Below are 8185 nucleotides of genomic sequence, written 5' to 3'. Positions count from 1 at the left end.
TTAAAACTCATCGCTATCAAGAGTATGTACCGGGCACAACGCTGCAACCAACTTTACTTTAAGCCAAATTGGAAAAGCATGGGAAAAGACATCCTGCAGTTGATGTTTTGCTTCATTCTTTTTTTGCTATTCAGTAACTTTATTGAACACATCTTGAGGCGTCGTCAATCAACAATCAACACCCAATTGCTGATTCGCCATTCTTTGTTGCATACAAACTCGAAGCTATTCCAGCAAAGTTCTCACACTTGACCGTAGAAGAAGACTTTAGCATGCTTTGACCGAAGTCATTTGAGTTATCAAATTTTTACACACGATACATGCTATTTTAGTCCTACCACGGGGCATAGAGGTTTACACCGTTAACATTTTTTCTTTAATGTCTTTACAGGTTGCCCTGCGTCTACGATGATCTAAAGAAGATATACAACAAGCGCTAACCTTTTTGTCTTTTTAGCTTTAAGGGCAGCCGATGGTGTTGTTATAGTAGCTGCACGTTTTGATCTTCATTTTTGACGGCTTTGGGTAGTTTAATTTATTCTTTTTCATTTTTTCTTTCTTTTTTGCCGACCGCGACCTTGGGTGGCTTTGCCCGACTGGAGGCCCTGCTGGATTAGCCAAGCCTTGGTCAAGGTGTTCGTCATTCGTTGCAGCGCAGCGCACGGCGGCTTGCGATGAGTGCAGAGTGACCAATTGCAGCTAAGTATACAGATGTATAATGCATCAACGCGAACTGCTATGCATGTAACCATGTAAAATTAACGGCGGACCAGCTTCCGAAACGACTGCAGCACGACGAGTAATGCTGTTGCTTGAATTCCGCTGCAGATAAATATCAATGCTGGGTGATTTTCGTGCCAAGAAGTGGCAAGTCTTAGAATACTTTCTGCGGGTCACGACGTTTTCGTGAGTTTGCTAACAGGCAACGGTATATCTGTCATTTGTCAGGCTGTACCTTTCTTTTTGGAGCTCCTCTGACCAGATACAAAGCCCATAGCGCTCGTCATTTGAAATGAATCAATCACTATAACTAAGCAAAGCAAAGGCGAACTCGATTACTTTGATCAGCTGGCAAAATAAATATTGATTTGTCGTGTACATGTATAGCCACGTGTGCATTCAGTTAACCTTTCACCTTACGACCGACTTGAATTATGCAGTTACTGTGTAGCAATGAACCAATCCAAAAGCGTATTTAAAACATCAGCTCTTGCCGTTAGCATAATGAGCACTGTCCAATACAGCTTCCGTGGACGGTTGCACCAAGACGTTTGTCGTGGTTCAGCAGATTTGCATATTTCTTAAACGACGAGAGGCTGCTCTTTGCCTCGATTTCGAGCGGTAAGTGCGCGCTGAGCACTGCTCTGCGAGGAATGACGAACGCCTTGACCAAGGCTAAGGTAGCTTAGCCCAGGTAGAGCCTGACACTGTTTAAGGAACCGGCTCAAAAGCACCGTGGAGGTCCATTAAGCGCGAGACCGCTTTAAAGGGGCATAGAGATGGCTGGGTTTTAAAGAGATGGCATTCTCACGGCACATCTCCCGTACTCTTTCTATGACGATCTCTTTACTTTTTATCTTAGGTTCCGGTTGAGCTTTATGTAGTCCCAAAGAGTCGTGTTTTTGGTTACTTTTGTTCTTCTTAATATTTTTGATTTGTCTGTGTATTTATTTTCCGATTCTACTACTTTTTGTAGATGCAGCTCTATTTTGCCACCGCCCTTTCAATCGCCACTGACCTAGGCAGCTCTATCAAGCTCCGAGCTATTACCGGGCTGGCACCCGCGAGCAGTGGTGGTGCTGGGTCTCAGGTGTGTCTGGTGTGCTACTGGGGGCCTGCTGAAACACCCAGAATTCTGGGCCTACCAAGAAGTCGGAGCCAGTATGGACCAGCAGGGGCAAATGGCGATGCTAGGGTCAAGAGTCAGAAGGGTGAGATTGGGCCAATTGGCGCTGTTGGGGACCCTGGATCGAAAGTGGAGGACAGAAACAGCCTGCCCGGTAAATTAGGTCCAAGAGGCCCACCTGATTTAGTTGGAGTCATCGGGGAATCGGGGGTCACAGGTCAAAAGGGCAGCCTAAGGAGACTCCTTAAAACTCTGCAAACCGGATAGCATGCGCTGTAACGCGGAGAACCGACTCGGATACATTTACGAGTTACGACCAGTGTTGTAGTCGAGACCTTTATGTCCGAGAGCGAGACCGAGACCAAGGCATTCGAGACCGAGACCAAGACTGAGACCAGCTCTTTCGAGACCGAGACCAGAACTTCGAGACCGAGACTTTTGCAGTTCGAGACCGAGACCGAGACCAAGATGACCGAGAACGAAACCGAGACCGAGACCTTGCACAACACATACAATATATAGGCCTACATGTAGTTCATTAAAGGTAAACGTGGTGGACAATTGGCATTAAACAGCAAAATTTAGTGCAGATTTTACATGTAAAGCACACAACATATTCCATGAAAGAGTTTTATTTGAACTCTGGGAAAAAACAGTACACAGTTATTTTGACCATGAAGGCATGGACTGCCGATGATATAGAATTTTGTATAGAGTATACGGCATAATTGTATATTAAACATGTACATGTACAGAGTTTTTGTGTTCCATATGTATAGAAAAATAAACGTGGGCGGGCCATGTCCAAATGTTTAAAAAGGCAAAACGTGGGGTCTGAGCTGCTCGGACTATGCCAAAAGGTGTGCATGAGTTCAGTTTATGAGTTATACTCTGTAATGATCAATGGACAGGTTAGTAGGGTCACACAACATCGTGGGCAGTTCCCTATTAAAAGTACGTGTACATTTAGCCTATATAAAAATCAGGATTTTACCAATCCAAGTTTCCTCACTGATGTGTAAACATTCTACCGTAAGAATACTTTCCTGACACTTTGTTTGGAACAAGAGTGAAGAAAGACAAAAGACGACCACAATTTAAGTTTCTAACAAAGAATTGTACTATCCTGATGGTACCTGACTCATCAACTGTGTAAAAGGGTCATTAGGATGAATGCACTCTCCTCTATTTGTACAATTGGCATGAGAACGAGTTCTGTCGGCCCGCCACGTGTAATATGCTATGCGTGGCGTGCGTGCAGCCCGGCGTGTCATGTGCATAGTACAGTGTGCCTGTACATGTATTCATACACACAACTGACGTATGTGTACCACTGAAATGAAAGAGGTACTGCACGCAGGGTACCAGTGCTCCGAGCGGAGAATATGCATTAGTCTCCATTCCAGCTTTGATTTCATTCTTTATCGTGAATACCATGTTGTACATGTTCCAAGCATACATGCGGAATTGCGTGCAGTTCGGAACTAGACTCATTCGGAGGTAAACTTGCGCTGCAAGCAGCACTGCTGTATACATACAGTATGTGTGCTGTATGTACCGTACGATCCGCGTACGTGATTTTGCCGCTGCTGAGCGTGAATTGTTGTTGCACATTTTCTGCATTTCTGTCATGGTCTCGGCAGGTCTCGGGTGGGAGACCCGAGACCTCGGCATCCGAGACCGAGACCAGCCCTCCCGAGACCAACCCTCCCGAGACCGAGACTCTTGTAGGCCGAGACCAAGACCGAGACCAGCCCTCCCGAGACCAACCCTCCCGAGACCGAGACTCTTGTAGGCTGAGACCAAGACCGAGACCGAGACCTCAAAAAAAGGTCTGGAGACGGTCTCGAGACCGAGACCAGGTCTCGAGACCTCCAACACTGGTTACGACACAGGCTGAGACGCTTCTGCCGGGCACCAGATTTGATCTTGCGACCGCAACATTCGCAGGTAATGTGCAAGGTGCCTACGTGTTTGCGTTTTCTGTACGCAAATATTCAGCTAGTAGCACCCTCTCGGTCCACCTTAGGAAAAACAATGAGTGGGTGGTCTGTGGCCGTAGCATTGACTCAAGTAAGAATGAGCAGGTGTCTGGTATCGCAATATTTAAGCTATTGTACAATTAAGCTGAGTTCATGGGGGGGGGAGCGGGTTACCGTAGCAGTCCTTTCCTTGTTTTGCACCAATGAGGCCTGGGTTCGAGTCCCAGCTTCGAGTCCCAGCTTGGCCAAGGCCTTAAGTGCATTTGGTTTCCACCCCATACTCGTTCTCGTAGGTTTTCTCCGGGAACTCAGGTTTCCTCCTCGCTCTAAAACTGGACCTTCTTCCTAACACCGATATGTGCTGCTGATTAATAAAGTGTATAAATAAACGTAAGCTATCGGCGCAAATAGCCTGAGTTGCTGAAAGTGCCATTAAACAAAACAACAACAACAGCTGGGTTCATTCTGTATCAACATGGCGTGGAGAGAACGTGACAGTGATGACGGACTATTCCTAACATGGAATGTACTTCAGTCACAAGACAGTGACGAGTATCATGCTGATGATGAGGTAGCTGACGCATTGGCCTTACAAAATCCTACCACAGTAAAATTAGAAAACTGTAGCTACCAGCGGATAGTATCTGATATATCTGACGATGAGCTCCTTGCAGCATCCCAAGCATTAGAGAAAAACGTCATCTAAACGAACCGTCTTGAGACTCCAAAAGGAGACGAAGAGATAGGACGAATACAAGAAGGTAAGCATTCTCCAGAATATTTCTTTCTTTAACTTTGTTTTATGTGATATGTTTCTTGTTTATTCAACTCTTGCACATAAAAGAGGTTACGAAAGCTTTGGAACAAAGTTTTATAAGTGTGAAATAATCAAAGCGGACCATTTCTTCAATATCATATCTCCAACTGAATCTTAACCTTCAGCGTTTACAATGGAAAACAGCTGTAAAATACATCGCAGACAGATTTTACAATTGTACCCCGCCAAAAATGGTTAGAAACCCAACAATTTAAGAAAATAACATATTCTTTTTAGAATTGTAAAAACACATTCAAAAACCTGTCAGGTTAACGATCTTGTAAAACGTTTGGTGCTATGTAGGGTAAATTGTTTTGGTGATATTGTGCACTGTTCAGGGTCACTCGGTGTGCAAAATGCATGTTACTTTGAACTAACCGGTTGTGCCATGTATTTTGACACTTTATTGATGGAAGTTGGCTCTTTTCTAAGACTATTCGGTTTATGACCATTTTAGGTTGGGTACAATAGCAAATCTTTCCTAGACCACTTATTTTGCTTTTGCCAAAAACGTTAATTAATTGGTGTTTTGCGTATAACGGTTTCTTCGGTACGCTTTATAGTTTCACATTCGGCAAAGTACTCAAGAGTACAGAATTTGCGCAAAGGTCAAGATTGTGCTAAACATATCTAATATTTGGTCCCAAAAGTTACTTTTTATTTTTTTCAGACTTTCCGATAACACTATGAAGAAGATTAAGTAGGCGTTAGGACTCTATCGTCAATGGCAAGGTCAGCGCAACCAGCGAGCCATCAACTGCCCAACATTGAACATAAATACTATCAATGTTTGTCTTGAGGATATGACCAAAGATGAGCTTAATTATTCGATTGCAAGATTTCTGTGCGAGGTGAACAAACAAAATGGAGAGAAATTCTTAGGAGCAACACTTCACGAACTCATGATTTGTCTTCAGCTTTGTTTTGACACCATGAATAAGGCCTACAAATTCCTGCAAGATCCTGACTTCTTACAGATCAAGAATACACTGGACAGACTTATGAAGGATCATGCCAAGGAGGGTTTGGGAAATCAACGTAAGCAAGCTGAGGTCACAAGCTTGGAGGAGGAGAAACTAATTTGGTCAGCTGGCGTTCTTGGAAGCGATAACCAGTCCAAGTTGTTGAACACCGTGATTTTTCTCATTTGATTAAACTTTGCACTACGTGGGGATCAAAAACACAGGAATCTACTTTACCACGATTCGCAGCTTTCTGTTCACACAGACAGGGACGGTGGGAAGTTTCTTTGATACGTTGAAGATGTACCCAAAACAAACCAAGGAGGACTAAAACACTGCAAAATTAAGTCCAAAGTTTTTGAGGCTCATGAAAACAAGGTCAGTCCGTCCCGCTGCATTGTGAGACTGTATAAAAAGTGTCTTCAGAATTGTCCAGCTGACCCAGCAACAGACGCCTGCTACCTTAGACTTCTGGCTAATCCTAAAGGCGATTTGTGGTACATTGCACCTCAACTTGGGCGTCAAAAACTTTCCTCTGTCGTGTCAGATTTGTGCAAAAGTACAGGTATTGTGGGACATAGCACAAACCACTCCCTCCGTGCAAGTGCAGCAACTCGAATGTATGACAACGAGGTAGATGAGCAACTTTTCTGCAAAGTTACCAGACACAGGTCCAGCGCCTTGAGAGGATACAAACTCACCAGTGACGCACTCAAACGCAAGGTCAATTGTGTGGTTCAGGGTATTCAAACAGAGGAGAATACATTCAAGAAAAGGCCTGCCTCCTCGACTGGGACTACTGCCTCGCCTCATAATGAGGGTAAAAGAAATATTACACCGACCCTGAATTTAAACATTTAACATATGCTGTTTATATCATATATTTTTTCTACAAAATGCGTAAACTGCATGTATTGATAAACCGTACAAAATAAAATTATTGAGTTTAAGAGAAATGTTATTTTACTTAATCTGTCTCGCATAATTCAAATTATTGTTTACAAATCAGCCGGAGCTTTGAAACATAAAAACATCAGACTTGTCAAGCTTGTTGATAGTTTGGTACAATGCACCTTGGAATAAATGGTACGTTTACATAAAATAAATATCTTCATGAATTCTATTATTATCGGTAAAAACAGTAATTTCGTTATGTTTTAAGAATGATTTCCATTGAACATTCCTCCAAAATAAGTAACCAAAACTCCATTATTTTGTAGGAATGAAGTGATGGAGACCGTGTCCTTCCAAATAATGGGAAGGTGATGCTTCCATCGCTCCATTCGTACTAAATAATGTAGCGGCAAAACAATACGGTGACGTCACGGGGTGGAGGTTAATTCAAGCCATCAGGCAAACAACATTGTTGAACCAGGTACTTCATTTTCAAAGGTTCTCTTTGCCATGTTAGATATTGTTTTTAAGCTCTTCTGATTTACCAGAAGTCGTTTTATATCTTTTTAACGACACCTTCTGTTTAGACGTGTCCTACCTTGTTCCAGAGCCCAGCCTGGGCCCCGTCCCGTATAGCCTTTGCGATGGTGTCGTGAGCATTTCTCTGAAACAAAAAAATGCACAGGACCGTAAACTTGAAAAGAAACAGCTTACCATAAAGACGATGCCGGGCGGATCAAGTCCCTATGAGGTTGCAGAATACACGTTGGAGCCATCCGCCGACTACGTCAACACAGAGGGTTTCACCGCAGCATTGCCTCACCAGAAAGAGAAGCTTCTTGTCTCACACCGAGAATCTGCCACGCACGTGCATGCATTCATAAACAAAAGTGAAGTGGAGATGTCAGCGCAGTCCTGCTTGGGCCTAGGTAGTACGAAGCCAAAGCCTAGACGGCTACCTCCACAACCACCTGCCGGGAGAGATGCACATGAGCATCTCATACAAAAGCTTTTCAGTCAACTTTCATCTGTTGCCGTCGATGAACTTGCAGAATACATCTGCAAGAAGGAGCAGGCTGGTCAAAATGGCTTCCCTGCAGACTTTAAAGTAAGTGCAATTCACTTCCTCCCCAAATAATCCTGATCTTGTCTCAGGTTTATATTAAGTTAAATTATCAAATAGTAGCCAAGGGGGAGCTGAAAGTTTACCCCTGACGGCTCGCTTTGGAACCCTTTTGCAGGAAAAAATAACGTGGGAAGATTTTAGAATTCGTAGCATTTTTTCGTTCAGTTACTCGGGAAAAGGGCTTTGAAAATCGAAATATCATGCCAAAAATTGACTCATCACTTCATGAATGAAACTAACTCTAGACTATGAGCGAATATTAATTCCATATTTTCATTTTTAGTTTGGTTTACTGAGAATACGCTTAACGAAAATGTTTTCACTTTCGAAGGCAGGTCAGAGATCAGGGACAAGACGAAAAAATGGTTTACTGATGACTCTTCACGACACGAAACTGAGTATGTCCGTGGTAATTTTTAAGTTAGAATCCTTTGTCTAGCCTGCAATTTGCGACGTTTGCTCTTTTATAAGAATTGCTTGATTTCTGGTAGGCAAATTATCGTTTCTTTAATGGTAACCCTGCCACTCCAAAAAATCAATCCAAATTCTGGTCGTCAA

Source organism: Acanthaster planci, linkage group LG21 (assembly GCF_054643075.1).
Source record: "Acanthaster planci isolate LZ-2023a linkage group LG21, COTS_SCS, whole genome shotgun sequence".
NCBI lineage: Eukaryota > Metazoa > Echinodermata > Asteroidea > Valvatida > Acanthasteridae > Acanthaster > Acanthaster planci.
Note: the sequence above shows the minus strand (reverse complement) of the source record.